This window comes from Arvicanthis niloticus, chromosome 14 (assembly GCF_011762505.2).
Source record: "Arvicanthis niloticus isolate mArvNil1 chromosome 14, mArvNil1.pat.X, whole genome shotgun sequence".
NCBI lineage: Eukaryota > Metazoa > Chordata > Mammalia > Rodentia > Muridae > Arvicanthis > Arvicanthis niloticus.
Window position 1 is genome coordinate 44,170,450 of NC_047671.1, and position 19,036 is coordinate 44,189,485.

Below are 19,036 nucleotides of genomic sequence, written 5' to 3' on the forward strand. Positions count from 1 at the left end.
TATTAATTGCTTGCTCAGTGTTTACACATTTTATTGCTGAAAGTCCTTCATAATAAGCAAGTGCCTCATCCAGGTGCTATGTCCCCAGTCCTTAGGGTTTCATTATTCTTGCTTTGGGTTATGTTTATTGACTTCTCTGAGACACGGTCTCATTAAGCACCTCAGGCAACCTAAGGTGGTCTCAAATTTATTAATTAGATCAATGTGTTTAGTTGTGGTATGACACTGTCCCATTATACAAAACTTGACTTTTCATAAATTATCTATCTAGAGTCAGAATAGTACATAGAAATTTCCACATATTGACACTTCTTTTTATTTGAAATAACATATTTATTGAAAATAGATTCTCTTCTCATACAATACATCTCAGCAACAGTTTCCCCTCCCTCCACTCTGCCCCTCTCCCTTAGATCCACACCTACTCCATTTTCTGTTCAGAAAGAGGCATACCTTCAAGAAATGACTGCCAGAAATAAAGCAAGATATATTAAGATATATTAAGATGAAGCAAAAGTCTTCCTATCTAGGTTGAACAAGGTAACCCAATAGGAGGGCAAGAGTTTTTTAAGATCAGGAAAAAGAATCAGAGATATAACTGCTCCCACTGTTAGGAGTGTCACAAAAACACCAAACTAACAGCTATAACATATACACAGAAGATGCAGTACAGACTCATGCAGGCTCCATGCTTGCTGCTTCAGTCTCTGTGAGTGCATGTATGCCCTGCTTAGTTTATTCTCTGAGCCATTTTCTTCTGGTGTCTCCCATCCTTTCTGGCTCTTACAGTCTTTCCCTCCCCTCTCCCAGGCATCTCCCAATCTCTGAGGAGAGGGATGGAGATCTCCAATTTTAGACTCTCTCTGTATAATGTCTGGCTGTGAGTTTCTTCACTAGCTTGACCTCTCAAGTTCATAGTTCAGTGAGCTATGCAGATGTCATTGGCAATGTCTGGGACAATGCTTCAGCAATGCTTCCTCTGGCAGCAGATCATAAGTGGTGAAGAAACTCACTGCAGACACTGACAGTTTTTTTTGCAAGTATTCATTTGTCTGTATGCTGCACTGTTATCCTGTCTGATATGTGTGCCCTAGAGTGTATGTGAAAATCAAATAACAGCTAATAAGAAACACCTTTTTCCTTCCATCATATGTAGGATAGAGACAGCAGGGCTTTACCTGCTAAATCATCTCATGGGCCCACCTGCTAATGTTAAATCATACTCCATTCTGAGTACCATGACGATGAAATTTCACATTCTATCACATTCCACCTGAGATGACAATGATCTTTTCATAGACATTTATACTGAATGTTACCACCTTTCCATCACTTAAGAGCGGTCCTTATTATCAGATTGTCAGCCACTCGGTCATAGTGCCTCTCTTCAAGTAACCTTCACTTTACTAAATACAGGTTCAGACGGCAAAAAAAGCTTGCTGTCTCTCCAGCTGAGTTACAGAGAAGCCACCTTTAAGTGTGAATCCTTAATAAGGAAGGAAATCACATAATAACATCATTATATTGCATTAACATTATTATGTATATTGTTATAAATTGTCTACATCATTAATCGTCAAGAGTTATGTGACTCTTATTGTATCTGATTTGTGAGTTAAAGTGTATCACAAATATATGATACACTTTAACTAATTATATTTTTAATCATTTTTATTAAAATAATTGTACCTAGAAAGCCTAAAAAGATGTCAAATCACATATACATATTTTAATTTATTAAAAATGAATAACATTTACTTATTATAATTGATTAGATATAAGTCTTCAAGTATTACCACCATTATAAAAAATTGATGACACTAAAAACAAATTTTGTAATTTAACTTATATACTCTCTAGAAATATTAAATTATTGTCTCAAGCTATTATTAATAAACATAGATCTATAAACATGTACTATTTTGTGGTAATGTTATATATAGATGACTTTTTAAGTCTTAAAGATGATTTTATAACAATTTTTAAAATTATATCCATGATTTTTAAGCTCTTTTATACCGAGATGTTACTAAGCCTTTTACTGATATTCAAAACTGTAATGAGAACTTTGTCAGTCTCTTACATGTTATCAGTTGATAGTTCTTAGGTAATAACCAAACCTTTTTCTCACTCAGAGCACATTCTAAGAGGTTATACATCAATTTGCCAAAGATCATTAAAAGGGAACTAACAATTTACCATAGGTGTTAGGACAGAAAATAAAATACTGACTGGGCTTATCTGCACAAATTTTCACTGATAACTTACTGATAGTTTTAGACCTTCAGTGAACTCTGTGGAGCCAGACAGGTGATGGATGTCCAGCCAGACAATCACCTTTAATAAATACATATATAACATTCTCTATTATAAACTCCCATTTCAACCCATAGTTTAACCTCTGGTATAAAACTGTAATAAACTCTTTAATGTGCAATCACATATCTTAAAATATATAACTACTGAAAACAAAAGGATAAGAGGCAAATAAAATGGAGAGGTAAAACAGAACTTTTTGCCTTTTCCCACTTGGGTTAGCATATAAAATAGAAATTTTTTTCTTTTCTCAAATAAAATGAAAGATTTCTTTGTACTTTTTTCCCTAGACAGCTTTCATAGGAAACTCTCCACACCCAATAATAAACCCTGCAACAACCTTCTTAAGTGGCATCAAACTAGTAGGCTTAAGTTAAAGCCCAGCAGTTCTTGTTGAGATAAAACAAAGGCTGTTTATTTAATCTTTGGCTCCTTTTTAGGATGAGGTGTTAAGTGCCAAAAATTGTAGTTTTGGGCCTCAAAGGGTCACAGAAGGCAGGTCAGTTACAGTGACCTATAATGCAGTTATAGTAACTTAGATAAATAAACATTTATTATACAGCAACCCCAATATAAAGAATAGGATTAAAGGGCCAATTGTTTTTTGTACTGTAATCTGTCCAGTATACAAATTTGTTATGGCATTTTTCTGGGATCCAGGCAATCTAGTATAAGCTCTTAAATGTCTTATAAAATTAAGGGAAAATACATATTTGTTTTAAAAAAATTGAGCTATATTTGTAAAATTTGAAAATTAGCAATATCTAAAAAAGAAACAATTTTAAGCAATTATAAACTATGAGCTATATATGCTATAAATATATAAATTAAAAGGTTATTTTTTGTATTTTAAATGGAGGCTATAGCACATAGTTTAATTATTTGTATTGAAGCAAAGGGAACTTGAGAGTAAACATGGAATCTAGTTATATATATTATCTTTTCATTAGATGAACTGTCTATTAATACAGTAAACACACTTTTTATGGGCTATTTATATAAATTTATAGGAAATACAAAAGCATATACAGAGGAAAACTGTAACAAATTGATCATATAGTAAGTCAAATATCAGTATTTTTGAATAACCAATTATACTATTGTTTGGAATACGGAATATTTCATTAAGTTTTTTTTCAAAATAGCTTTGTAATCTTGACCTATAATTCTGTATTAACACAGCAACAGCTTTAAAACAAAATATTAAAACTTTACTTGGAAATAAAGAAATATAAATCTATATTAATGATCTCTTTTATCAAAGGACTATTATAAAACAGCCAAGAACTATTCAATCTATATAATATATCTATTAATAACAGCATTGTTATCTTTTTGTAAAATTATTTCTCTTTTAACAATTAATTGTAGAGGGAAATCAGGGTTTGTATCTCTCTTGAGAACATTAAACAGAGGCTTAAGTGTTCTTTTTTTTTATCTTAAAGATTTTTTTTATTTATTAGATATTTTATTTACACTTCAGATGCCATCCCCTTTCCCCATTCCCCCCTTAGAAAACCCCTATCCCATGCCCCCTTTTCCTTTTTGCATTTATACATTTTTTTAAAAATGTTAATCATAGGCTTTATAAGTTTGGTATTGCTCAATCAGAGGTGTAACCCACTACCCAACCTAGATATATCAACTATCTTTGACTGGTGGAGATACATGAACATCTGCCTCCCTGTCGGCTTAAGTGTTCTTGTGTGGAGAGTTTAAGACAAGGTCTTAGCCAATTATCATCTCCTAGAAACTTTTGAAAATAATTTAAAATAATTCAATTATCTTTTCTTATTTGAATTTTATATATTATAATTTATTTAAAAAATATAACTGATGTCTCAAATATTGAAAAGACATTATCTTTTAATGTTTTTTTTTTTTTTTTTTTTTTTTTTGGAGCAACAACCACTTCCTAAAATTTTAAAGCTCATCTAATAAGAGCAAAGGCTTGTATTAAAACTCCTTTAGAGGGATCAATTAATAAACCAATTGTGTAACAAAGAAAGTGTTCATCAGGGCCTTGTTTGATCCCAGATAAAACCTTATTGACATCTCTTTTATACATCTGGTTTTGAATGCCTCTAACTCCAAATTACCTGTTTTAATCTAGATGTTTGTTACCAAAATTATAAATTTGCAATCATACCCAATAATATATAACCAGGACATATACAGCATACTTATATTTTTTTAAACCAGTCAAGAATAATATAAATGTACATCTTATAGTTTTTATCTAAACAATTTTTTTTACCTTTTTTAGTTGTAATTTAAAAAAAAAAAAAAAAGTGCCCTTTCACTTGTCAAACCTGAAAACCCACTATCAATTCTTTTATGTCAGGAGCCAAAAAACTGTTGGCCCCCTTCCAAGAGCTGCTTATGGAAACAACTCCTGGCCCCTACTCCCAGCCACAGAGTGGGGTAATTTATCAGCCTCTGTTGTGTAAATTGAAACTGCCTTTTCAGCAAGTTTTAAACTAAATTGAGGTGTGAATAACAAGCAGTTTTAACCATTTTTTGAACATAAAACATAGAACAACAATCATTTAAACAATGAAACAAAAGACAGACAATTGACCCACATGGACAGATTGGTGCACCAAAGATACACAAAAGACAGAGAAAGCAGAACTGAGAATCTCTCTAGTAAGAACCAGAGAGAACAGGGTGTCCACTGATTCTCTCTTGTTCCCAGGAGGGCTCTGTAATAAGCTTTGCTTTTTTGTTCTGCTAACATGCCAGAGAGCAGAAAACTGCTTCAGCCCTTTCTTGCTCTCATTTTCAAGGTTTAACTTTGTATTTCCTCCTTAGGAGGTATAGCATTTTGTTATCAATAGTCCCCTCTTTGGAAAATAACACTAATGAAAGCAAAGAAATTTTAAAGATATATATTTATTGTAACCCTAGTTTCTCGTGTTTTGATAGACTCCTTGAGCTCTGTCACAAAATGTTCACCCCATGCATTTACCTCAAGGACTGGCCACTCAGATTCCTTAAGGGGACTGTCTCACAGGCTGGTGAACCTTGACATACTTCCAAATATGAAGTGCTCTCCAGCACTTCAGGAGTAGTCTCTTGGGTGCTCCTAGGAATGCAAAGTCACTCACTCAAAGCACCTCTGGGAGTCCCTCTAAAAAGAGCTACTTAATGAGAAGTTGCCCTCAGGAACCCCAGGCAGTCACCTTCAATGCTCCCCCAAAAATTGGGTAGGCCTACCTGTCTCTGCAGAGCTGCATTCCCTCCTCCTAGACCTCCAGAGTCCCTGTTCAGGTGCCAGAATGCCCCAGTCCCATGGAGCTTTGAACTGGGATCAAAAAACCTGGAAGAGACAACCAGGGGGCAAGGGATGCAAGAAACCAGCAGCCTGTCTAGAGTCTGATCAAGTTGTCAAATTTTAATTTTTCCACACGGGAGTTACATACACATAGAAGCAGGATATGGGTAGGGGGATGATTTAGGGTCTTCTTTGTTTCTGGGGAGCGCAGGTGATCAGGGGAAAGTAGAGGTGTTCTCCAGAACAGGATATTGGCTGGATAGAGTTCACTAACAAAACAAGGGTGAAACAGGTCACTATGTACCTGTCCATAAGATCTATTGGTCATTTGTTCTGATCTGGGCTAGTACTTCCCACCAAGGCTACCTGTTCATTATGATTATCTGTTCATATCTAGGCTGGTACTTTCCCACTAGGGCTAACTGTCTACAAGATATATAGCTATCTGTCCTAAGGTTAGTACTTTCCCACAGAGACCAAGACTTTGTGTCAGTAGGCACATAGGCTGACTTAGGCCTATGGCTAAATTAGACCATTAATGTATAAACAAGGTTCTTCTCAACAAATAAATAATTGATAAATATTTCTAAGTCATGAGAATTGATCGAATGACAATGCCTCAGACAGGAAGGCCTTACAATTACAGAACAACGTCACTCCTTAGCAGCTGACGACTGTAGCACCGCCTGAACTATAAACATCCCTACCAGGGTATGTTTCTAAACCTCAGCTGACATGTAGCTGAAATGAGAGAGGGTCTTTATGACTTCTTTTATTATGACTTAAAGATTTAACCTAGGGTTTATAAACCTTCTTGGTTGTGGCCTTATGTTCAGGCTTACCCTGGGCAGGTAAGAAGCAAAACAAGAGAAGGAATGTCTGGCTATCACCCTATACAGGCACAACCTACAAAAGTCTAAGTCCTAGAACTCCTCCTGGCCCCACCTCTTACAAGTGACCCTCTTAGAGGCTCCTGAAAGAGTCTTACTGATGACCAAGACGTTAATACATGTGTCCTTAAGAGACTTTCCGTATCCAAACTGCAATGATTCCTTTATGGTCAAGAAAGCATAAGGGAACATATGTATTCAAGGTAAGATTATCCCAGGGAAGACTCCTGGGAAAACACACCCCAGTTCTCCTACTAAAGAGCCTCTAGTGCAGTAATTCTCAACGTTCTAATTCTGTGATACTTTAATACAGTTTATCATGTTGTAGTGACCCCTGTCACCATACAATTTTTGTTGCTAACCCATAACTGTGACCTTGCTACTTTCTTGAACTTTAAGGATATGTGTTTTCTGATGGTCTGAGGAGATCCCTGTGAAAGGGCAGGGTGTCAAGTGACCCACCGGTTGAGAACCATCAGCATCATCTATGATTTGAGATCTTCATATATGGTTCATTTTTATATACTGTTTCTTTATTATGCACTTGACTCCTTCTGGTCTTCTATGTAATTCTATGATATAAATTTTTATGTATGAAAACATTTCTGAGGGCATAACCAAACATAGATACTAGATTTAACAAATAAAATAAGTGTAGGCTTCCATATTAAAGTGTTGGCTAAAAAAATAAAGTCAATGTTAGCTCAAATTATAAGTAATTTTTAATATAGTTTTATTCTGTGGAATGTCTGAGATATACTTCTAATTGTTCCTTTGAACTTCAAGTGTAATTAACTATAGTATGTTTGATCCTGAAGCTTTATCTCCTGTTCACCTTCTGCCAAGAATTAAGGAGTCACTATGGACCCTGCACATCCTATACTCCAAATTGCTTTCAAGCAAACATGAATATGGAAGACCAACATTTCCTTCAGAGGCCAATAAGAAATGAAGAGGTTAATGCAATGAACAGAGCAGATGCAGATGAATTAGGAATTATGCTGGGACTGGCTTGATCCAGAGCAGCTTAGTGGGTGCCAGTGAAATTAACATCATAGTTACTAGCAGATTCTTTGGAGTCACACAACTTTGGGACCAATATCTTATTTTGTCTCACTCAGGATTTGTAATCTTAGACAAACTACCTAATCTTTCTAAAGATAGGTATTTCATTATGTAAAATGAATATAATATAATAAAATAATAATAATAATAATAATAATAATAATAATAATAATAATAATAATAATAATGGTGGCTTCAGACAACTTTGTTTATGTGTTTTCTCTGATTTATCATGTGGCCAGAATATTCTGTTAGGAATAGTAGTTTTAATCCTAATGTTTCTTGCACAGCTAAGTGTCACTTTTCTAAGTGAGTGTGATGGGAAAGGGTGGGAGTGGAGGGAGGGGAGAGTAGATTTAGCCCATAATTTATTTTCTTTTAGTGTGTACAAGGCATTGTTCTACCTGCTCACATATATTTTACAGTTGGTTCTATAGACAATCCCAAGAAATATAATTAATTTCTGGACACTGGAAACATATTTTCACATATATTTTTCAGACATGGGCACAGAGAATTTGGGGAATATTTCATCACTTATAGGATCTAAAGCATACTTTTTGCATTTATAAGCATCCTAAACAAGTTGCAGACATGATCTAGAAAAAGAAAACAAAAAACAAAAATAACCCCAAAACTCTGTTTCCTTTTACCAGATTGTGTAAAACCCTTCTTCATTTTCTTCTTATCTAAATCAAGCTCATTTGATTGTGCCTGTGACAAGGCACAGATGAAGCCAGGGATGCATGAAAGGGTACTTACAGCTTCTCAAACATTTCATCATTGTTATTTAATGTACTATGGAGACATAGGACAGAAAATATCATGTCCTGCTTTTACAAATAAAGCAGCTGAAGCTCAGAGTGATACCAGTCACTGTCACACAGATACTGGTTGACAGAACTACTTGAGGCATACAGGTTTAGGTTCTCCTCTCAAAAATATTCATTACTTTATCAATACATACTAATTGGTTCTATTCTACATGCAGACATAGAAGAATTTATCCTCATAGCAGTGCCATTTTCTTGCTATCCAACCAATGACAGCAGTTCATTCAAAGTTTTACCAGATGTGTCTCATTGATTTTCCAAGAAGACAGAGGAATTCTGCACAATTACACTGTCTACAGCTTTTGCTTCACTATAGTGGATTTAAAAAAAAAAAAAAAAAAAAAAAAAAAAGCCCTTCTGAGATGTTCTTACATATTGTTTTTTCCTCAGCAATCTCAGCCACATGCCAGAATCTATGACACAGTTCATAGAGGTCACTGGAATATTTTCTGCAAGTGATACACAATATAAGCACAGTTTTCTATCATAAGCAGTGTAGAAAATGCCATGAAGCCAGCTTAATGAAGGCTTCCTGATGGTAGAGACTATCTGCAGAGCAAAATTTAGGAAGGTTGAGTGTAGGGTCTTTGAGAATAGTAAATCAAGACCTTGTAAGTATGTATTTATTTATTTTGACAGTATTTAGGTAGATATAAGATATGTGATAATAGATAGATGATAGATAGATAGATAGATAGATAGATAGATAGATAGATAGATAGATAGATAGAAACACAGGATGTACAAAGAAAAAACAATTAAAGTCATTAACACTTGGTCAATGAAATTAAAGTTTCTAAGGGCAGTTAAAGAAGAAAGAAGATTCACCTGGAGTAAGGTACAATGGATATTATAATAATTACATAGAATAATTACTCCAAGAGAGAGGAGATGGGGATGTTACTCCAGCAACAAGAAAGAGTAGAAAAACAGAGACAAAGAAACATAATCTGAGAGAGCATGCTCACCTGTGATGAGAAGTCAGCTCCAAGCATGGAGGGAGAATCAAGTGCACAAATGGGTGCATACAACACATTGTTAATATGATCTTTTACTTGATGCTTAATAATTTACATAATATTTGTTGATTGACACTTGCATTGAAATTTTACATCAAAGATGTACTTTGAGGTACAGTTTCTAATGTGTACTGTTGTAGAAAAGTACACATTAGAATTTTTTTCCCTATCTGAAAAACTTTTATTTTATACAGTGTATATTCTTGGTGACTGTGGAAAAAAAAAAAAAAAAAAAAAACTTTGGCGATCACAGAAGTTTATTTCTGGGTCTTCTACCATTGGTTGCTATATCTATTTTTGTAGCTGTAGGAGGCTTAGTTTATCAGCTGCAACATACAATTTCAAGTCAGATATTGTGATACTTGAAATATTCATTCAGCTTAAGAGAAGCTATTTGTAATTAATAGATGGTGGAAAATACAAAATCAGTTTTCTTCAGTAGAGTGTCAGTAGGTATATCAAACACACAGAGGGACAAGCCTCCTTGCCCAGGAGCAGTCAGCCAACAAAAACTGGACATTATGTTTATTTTGTTTGCTGGCTATTTTCTATTTATTCAAGAAAGAGAAAGAATATGACATTGGATGTGTAGGGTTGTGGGAGAGGATCTGAAGTGGGGGGGGGAAATAATATGTTTAAAATATATCATATGGAATTCTTAAAGAATAAACAAAACTATTATTAAAAATAAACAATAAGTTAAAATGTTTTATTTATGCATGGTATTTTCTGTTCCCCAACAAATTTTTGCAGTTTTTCTAGTTATGTGAGGAGACCATTGGCATATTGAAGAAAAATGCATTTTTTCTATAGAGTCTATTTAACAAAAGTCTTCAACTTTAAATTGGCTTAGTAATTTTCATACCTCATAGAATTGTGATTTTATAGGAACACAATATGTGTGAACTTTCTGTCAGGGTTATATGTCCAAGGAAACTACTCATGAAGATTTTATTTACCGTTTTTCTATTACCATTGGCACAGAAATCACAACAAACACTAGTGACCTATACAATATTGAACATCTATGTTTTCTGTATCTTAAGACTAGCCCTGATATTAGCTACATTAGCTAATTTCCATACCTGTATTGTTGTATCTGTAGATAACAGGATCTCTCCATCCTCATCAGAGAAGCCTCTACTTATAGTAGATGGCAGTTAACACAGAGACACCCTCCAACTTGTCAACATAGAGAGAACAAGACAGTAGAATGTCCTCCCCCAAATTGGACATTCATATCACATGATTGTTCACCAAGGTTTAGGGATTATCATGGAAGAAGAGTTAGAGTGTAAAAGCCAGAAGTAGTTGATAACATCAGAAAACATTGTTTTTCAGACACAGCAGGAGGTGTGAACTCACAAGACTTCTGACAGCATGCACAAGAGCTTCACAAGCCCTGTAAAGTAAAATCTCATCGTAGAAGGGTGGAGCCTGACATTAAACCCAACACTGGCTGAGTAACTCATAGCATTTTATGGGTACTGAGAAAAGTCTGTTTTCTTTAACACCTCACCCTAATAAGCTAACTAAATATCAGGACATGCCAAGTCCCCAAACTAGCTTGGAATCAGAAACTTTTGAGATTATCATTAAATGAGATAATGTTGTAAAGACTGAAAGATGTAACTAATGACATAACTTGGTACCAGGTGGATACCAAGGAGCTCAAGGGCTCCTACATGAGAAACAGATTTTCCTCTTTTTTTGTGGCTAAGAATCACATCTGACATTCTTTTCTGTTTATTTTTTGTTTACAGATGACAACCCAATGAGAAACCAGACAACAAGCCCGATGACTAGTAAAAATCCAGAGCCAGGGTTCCCAAATTCTTAAGCATCCTGGTTTCGGAGATCATTGAGAATGCAGTGGATTTCATCCTTCGCTCCATGTCCAGGGGATAATAAGCAATGAGACAAACCTTTTTTTGCTAGCTTTATTGTAGATAATGATCACACTCCTAAAAATCAGTAAAATGGAACAGACATATTCATTACATTTTGTTGGGGAAAAAAATCTCACTACCTTAATTTACATTTTACATGTGAATATATTGTGCTCAATTTTTCTGGTTTGAGAGTGCTTCATTGATATTTTTATCATAATGATTTAAAATCTCTGGACCATAAAACTTGTTGTCCAAGTTTTGGTCCTGATGATGAATGTTATGAGTGCTGTGTTTGGTGTTGAGTTTGAGCAGCTCATGGAGCCTAAAGTAAATGATAATCTCTCATTAGACATGAGGTAAAGAACTCTCAGGATCAATGTGTTGGCCACCATGAAGGATGATCCAGCCCAGAGTCTGTCTCATGTTCTCAGCCTGCTTTCTTATACTCCTTGGATGTCACATAGCTTGGATCTCACATGACCTTTCCTTATTCTCCTTACTTCTTTTACTCTGTGCCTCTGAAAGCTGCTGTTCTTTAATTTGTATTTACATAGACACCTAAGCAGAGCTTGAGAAAACTCTGACTTATGATCTACCATCTTCAAGATACAGTGGAGAACTGTTCAAATTGCTTTCCTGCATTTCAAAGCATATGTACAAAAAAACTAGGCTAAGGGTGCAGTTTTAAACAAGCTTTCTGCATAATTCTGATAGGAAAGTCACACCTAACCAGGTGCTAAACTACATAGCTGGGCCTTAAATTTCTATGAAGCCTTAACATTATATTTATATTTTATTTAAATATGAATTCTCATGTTTTCCTTGGGTATCCATGGATTCTTACACTCACCACACAATAAATGAAGATCCATTATAAAGGAGTAGTTGAGGCTTGTCTAGTAATCTTTGATATGCTTAAATCAATGCATTTGGATGTATGGTGTTCTGCATATGATTTTCATCCACACATTGTTAAAACTCAAAACAATTTTATTTTATTATTAAATTTCCTTTTGTAGAAGTTTTATTTGCATCTGTTGCCTCCTCATGATTATTAACAGAAGCAAGAAGGAAAGTAATAAGAAAACTAACTAATAAGTAAAACATTCAATTTATGTGAAATAAAAAATAGCTAATAATGTCACATAGAAAACATACCAAAGCAAGGAGGCCGAATAATTATTCCTTTGTTCTCTTTCACTAGGGAAGTCCCCTTATGCAAAATGTAAAATATGCTATTGTAAGTTAGCTATCTGTTCCATTTGGGACCTGTAAGTTCTGAGCTCAGAAATGTTACCTTGCTCTCTATACTTATCATATTCAGAGATGATTCCTGCTTTGTGCCACTAGAGCTCTGGATGAGGTCAGGCCTTAGTGTTGCTTAAATGCTACTTTATACCCAAATTGTTCTATGTATTGCTCATGGCCATGGCTTGGACCTGTAGCTTATCTTTAAGCTCCTTCTTCAAAAACCATTCTATCATTCTCTTGTTACTATTTTCTCCTTTCCTACTCTCTGTCCTCTGTCACTTTGCTTTGAGATGGTGTAAAATAGCTTACAGCATTGTAAAATTGGTTTTAATCATGAAGCTTAATTATAAAAGAAACCAGATAAGTCTATCTAGTCCAATATAATATTATAGCATCTTTTCCACGGTATTAGATAATTAGTATGTATCTTAGAGATTATACCTGAAGTCCATGTATTACAAATTGAATATGGAAACCTGGAGAGTCTTTGTTTAAAGGCAAAACATTTTTGTGCATGAGAATAAATCTTAATGAGGGTAGAGTCAGGATTTAAAACTTTGCAGAGTCCATTTACAAATGAAGACCACTGGTGCTGTTGAGGTGCATCATGAGAGGAATCTTCCAAAAAATGCATTGCTAGGGTCTAAGTATGTGAAAAGTTGGCATGAAAATTGTTAAGAACCAGATATCAAACATAAATTGCTTCTCAATAGATCTTCATTCTTCTAGGTTAGATGACAACAACATGAACTCATGCAGTGACAATTACAAATGACTAGCAAGATAAATTCATTAAGAATATTAAAGTCTACTTCCAGAGTAGGCGGTGGGACCAATACCCATAGCAAAATGTTTGTGGTCAATGTGAACCATATCATGGGTCTTGAAAGATAGAATGAATTTTGACTCAAAGGGAATGGAAGAACTGATGGGGAATTCTCAATGTGAAAAAACATGCTTTATTTATCCCAATGTGAAAAACATGCTTTATTTATCCCAATGTGAAAAACATGCTTTATTTATCCCAATATATCAGATGCCTAAATAGGGTGTAGGTACATAAAGTGTACTACATACACATATCCTCTGAAGAACCTGAATAAACGTGGTTTCTCTCTCTATTTGCTTTTAAGGTTTATTGGAGCAGTTGAAAATGACTTTCCCCATTGTTCTATAACCACATACATTCAAATGCAAACAGCTGAACATGCACACACACACACGTGTGTGTGTGTGTGTGTGTGTGTGTTTATTATATTTGTATGTGTAAAGATCTGCTCATGTTATCATCAAAAAAATCTCCACAAATTTGCTAATTTGTTATCATTCCTGGAATTCTTTCATAAAGTTTCACTGCCTGCAGAGCCGAGCACATGCCTAAGCCTGATGGCAAAGGTCCATTCTTGATGTCCTTGTACTTTCTGTCATTATCTACCATCCCTCCCACTAGACACCTAGGCCTGAACCACAGATGATATTTGTATGAATCCTCAAAGTCTTTCTGTGAGCTTTTTCCTTTGCCAACAGTGGTTAGTCTGAAATTCATAATTTTTTCTATCCATCAAACCTAATCAAGGCCAGTTATATTTCTGATCCTCAGTTGTCTCTTAAGATCCAGAGGAAGTCTTGTCCTAGATCTTTTGGCCTTCTTTGTACCATTTGTCTCCTCTTCTCTGAAAATATCAAAGGCCTTGCTTGACTATGGCTTCACTTGGAGGCACTAAGGAAAGTTTTGCTTCTGTGTTGATTGTTGGGGTCCACACTAGCCCCACGTTGGAGCGGCCAAAAACATCACAGCCCAGGCAAAATGTTGAGGCCCGGGCCGACCCACGTTTGGACGGCCACTGTATCCCGGCCCAAGCTGCCGCTCCGGTCCGCGGGTCCGGGTTCAGCAAGAGCGAGGGTGAGGGCAGACTCGAAGAATGGAGACCAGACAGGGTGTGATTTAATCCCGTTTATTCTTCAGTCTCTCTTCCTCGTCTAAGTCCCAAGTCTTGAGTTCCTAGTTCCTAGTTCCTAGTGCCTCCAAGTTCCAAGTTACTTCTTCCAAGTTCCAAGTGCCTAATGTCTAATTCCTACTCCAAGTTGTACTCCAAGTTGTACTCTCTGAAGTGTCTCCTAAAAGTGTCTCCCTAATGTCTGATGTGTCTGGTTCTGTCTAGAGCCAAGTGTCTTCTACCTAATGTCTAGTAATCTGTTGCTTTCTCTGTCTGCCTCTAGCCTTTTATATGTCTCACTTCTAAGCCAAGCCTCTTGGTCACACCTTTAATCATGCCCTTAGGTCTTGTCTCTAAATCTGATCTCTATACTTCTAAGTAATACTCTTAAATCACACACCTTTAATCTCACACACCTTTAATCTCACGCACCTTTAATCTCAAGGTATCTAAACCAAGATTATCAGAGTGTGCTCAGCTGTTGTAGGCTATTGTAATCCAAGTCACATGTCAGGGTATATAGCTCAAGATGGCTGCAAAGCTGATAGCCACTTTCTGCTAAAAGTCGGCCCCCAACAGTTGATCCTCCTCTTTGTAGATTAGACAGTAGTTATATCACATTCCGTTTTGTTTCCATGGCCTCCCTGAGCAACAGGACAAGTGACTCTTCAGATCTACAGGACATGTCCAGAGATGTCCCCTGGGAACTAGTTGACCTTGGAGGGCAAGTAGCAAAGTATTGTTGCTTTATATTTTTCGATCCACATTATTATAGGCCTCCACATTAAGTGGTTGAACACGCAGATGTTCAGTTACACAAGCTTGGTACTTTTCAAAGGACCTGTGCTTGGTTCCCAGCTCCCTTGTAAGAGCTTTCAAAACTGACTGACTTCAGCTCCAAGGCAACCAAGACTCTACTCTCCCTGATCACATGCTTGCATACACAGAGAGACTTACACATGTGTATAAGTAAGTAATAAACTATGCTTTAAAAAATATACGCAATTAAAGACAATTGATAAATGATCAATAGATATCCTATGTTTCTCTTAACAATGTGTTTAACACCATCTCATACCATTTATTACTGTTTTTGCATACTCCTTTAATGAATATTTGACCCATGCCCAGTCATGCATTCACCAGTACTGTCATCATTGAGAAGCTCATCATCTGGGCTATCACTGAGCTCAATGTACCTTGAGAACATGTAGGTAAATGATGGGTACTTATGGGAGGGCCTGGGAAATGCCTTGGGAAAGGGCAACAAGGAGCCCCTGGAGGAGGGGTGATGAGCATGATGAAGTCTTTACAAAGAAAGTGAATGGTACTAAGTCAACACACAATATAAAAAGATGAAGAAAGGGTGCTACAGAGATCAGAAAAACAATAGTGAACAATAGTAACTGAACACCTAAGATCCCGTCACCCTCAGCCCCGTCTCTCCAACACTGATGTGACTTGCAACAGGCTTAGGGTTTCCAAAAACTTTAACTGTTATTGCCTTCCAATTACTTGAGCCAGCCGGATTCAGTGTGTTCTCTTTCTTTCTTTCTTTTCCTCCTCCTCCTCCTCCTCCTTCTTCTTCTTCTTTTTTGGTTTTAAATTATTTGACACAGTTGTCTATATACTTTCATTTCTCAGAAAAGCCTGATAAACCTCATTAGATAAGTAAGATCTTCAGAAGAAATAGTAGATGAGAATGTCCTTTATTAATTTCAATTTCTATGCACATTACTTTGATTATGAAAACATCTATTTTGGACACACAAATCTTGTTCTTAGATTTACTATGTCCTACCTAAAAGCAAGTAAATTAAATAGAATGTTCTGGTGCAACTGATGGTCTGAATCAAATTTGGGCACACTATTGCATCTCCTTGGGTCAGCTTGCTCTCCTCCAATCATAAGATGGATGTGACTGCTGTGTTTCTCCCTTCTGCCAAATATCCAGGTAATAGTGAAAGTGATGTCAGTGATGTCTCTTAATCATCCTTAAGATTGTTCTTCATGCCTTCCATCCTCATTTTTGTTGCTGTGTCTTTGCTTCAGTATCTTGATTTTTTAATTTTTATCTTTAATATATTTCCAACTTTATTTACAGGATATAGATGGGAAACCACTTTTTTTTTTTTTGATTATTTCTTTTCCTCAAATCTGTACAATGGTTGATTTTATTGCAAATTCCCCCAGGTTTCAAAGTGCAGAAGCATTTTGAAAAGGTAGAAAGTCTTCAGTTTATTTGATAAGTCAGAATGTCAGTTGTTCTCTCTATTTGTGTTTTGAAGGGCACACCCTTTTAGTAGCCACGCAAAATAAGGACAGCCAGATCCTGAACATCCTGTTGTTTCACAAGTTATGCAGAGCCAAAGACCTCAATGCAGCTCCCAGCAAGTCACTGGGAATTGAGCCCCAGTTTCAGCCAAATACAATTCATTTGAACTTCTCTTTTGCATTCCTTTGCATTCCTCTTTCTTAAAGAAAAAGTCAGAAAATAAGTATCCTCTTTGAGTTTTACAAGTGCACACTTGGCTTCACAGAGATTTTTGCTGTTTCTAGGAATTTTCCAAGCTGTGTTTCATTTTCTAATGAGGGGAAATAAGAATACATATTACATATACATATATGCAAAAGCTAGTCCAAGGCTTCTTCATGTATTCAATATGTACATGTTAAACAGACTCTAAAAAATAACACATTTAAAATAAAAATGGCAGTAAATAAAATGACAGTAAAATAAAAACATAGTAGAAAGAGGACTTAATTCATAGTCCAAAAGTAAGTTCTTGATTTCTAAAGCTCCATGAAGCCTTAGAAATATTTACAGATTTTTTTTTTAAAGTTTTCCATTCAAAATTTTTCAAGCCGCATATCCTGTGTTGCTGAATTAAAAGTTAGACTTTCTCTTTTTATTTATTCCATGGCCATTATTGCTATTCTAACATAAAGCGTGCTTGAATTGCTGAGTGCAGCCCTTTCACACTGGCACCTTAGGGAAAAGAGCTGAGTCCTCAGCAGCCATAGTTTTTGACAGACACAGTCCCCAAGAGTGACATAATGTGTTCAAAAGGACAAGACGGAAGTCTTGGCACAAGATGAGCATGACAATACTGGGGTCTAGAATACCAACCTGTTTTCCTGATTCTGTTTCCTCTATTCAGTTCCCCAGAGTTGCTCCTCAGTCCTGCCTTTTTCAAGCACTACTATTTCCAATCTCACCCTGAGTACCACCAATAACCCTTGCTTGTCTCTCTTGCTTTTTAAATTAATCTGTGATAGATTTGCATACAGCACAAAGAGCTTTTAATGATATTGGTGGATGGAATATTGAACCTAGAAGGAAAAGAAAGTGAAATGACAATGAATGTTGCATTTTATAGTGAATTAAGATAGTCTACCCTTTGTATTTTGATGAATGATATCAATTTCAATTATCATATACTTTTTAACCAAGTTACCTAAATATCTATTAAACTCAGCATCTGACTTGAGTATTAGAATGTTTTTCTCTAACAACTGTGATCCTAAAATCTCTTTTCAATTTTTTGTTTTTGTTTTTGTTTTTTGGGTTTTTTTTTTTTCTTTTGGAGAGGGTCAGCAGTATTTGTTTATAGTGCTATGGCATACATGGAACCTAGAGAATCTCATATGTAGGCAAATGATTTTCCACAGAATTGCAACTTTTATTTTCTTTGTGTGTGTGTGTGTGTGTGTGTGTGTGTGTGTGTGTGTGCATGTGTGTGTGTGTGTGTGTGTGTGTGTGTGTGTGTGTGCGCATGTGTGTGTATATGGTGGGGTGGGCATAGGAACCTATGTGACACTAGGAGCCACTGATCATGTGAAAACCAGAGGAGAACATCCATAAGCCTTCTCTATTTTTATCTGTCTGTCTTAATTCTTTAAGATGAGGTGTCTCCTAGAACATGGAACTTGAGTGTGTTGCCTGGTTATCAGTCCATGTAAGCCTCTTGCCTCCACCCTCCATAATGCTGAGTTTACAGGTCTGGGCAAGAACATAGTACTTATAATATATAGTATATATCTTGTTACTTGGTTACTGGGTTCTAAACAAGTTGCACACCAAACACTCTTAACAACTAAGGTATATCCTTAGCCTCTTTTAGACTTTAATACATGAATCTATACCTAAGAAGTAATATTACTACAACAAATAAATGTAATACCCATGTAAATAACACACTACTGTCATCCATTCTGAACTGAGTCTTTCAGGATGTCATAGGATCAAGTACAATGTCAACACTGGATTTGGAGAGGGGCTACATAGTTGCTGTTCAAGAACTCAAACAGTTCTCAGTTCTTCATAGAATATTTTCTCTTCTCAACCTCTGCTGTTGTCTTTCCCCAACTTTCAATAAGACCCATATATTTAGGCAGCAAATACATTTTTTTGAAAAACAAAACTTTCTTTCATATAAATAGTATGTTTTTCATTTTATGAGATATGGTCTCACTGAAACTTTATACTCTCTGTGAGATTGAAGAGAGATAGTGAGGCTCCTCGTGTTCAACAGGGATCAAGTACAGGTTAACAA

General features: G+C 35.8%; 1 long non-coding RNA gene across 1 annotated transcript in view; it reads left to right on the forward strand.

Annotated features, from left to right (window-relative positions):
* LOC143434326 (uncharacterized) overlaps positions 1–13,664 on the forward strand; it is a 49,965-nt gene extending 36,301 nt beyond the window's left edge. The window contains exon 3 of the long non-coding RNA XR_013103746.1: positions 11,164–13,664. This is a non-coding gene — a long non-coding RNA (uncharacterized LOC143434326). The remainder of the gene's footprint in view (positions 1–11,163) is intronic.
* The last annotated feature ends 5,372 nt before the right edge of the window (positions 13,665–19,036 follow it).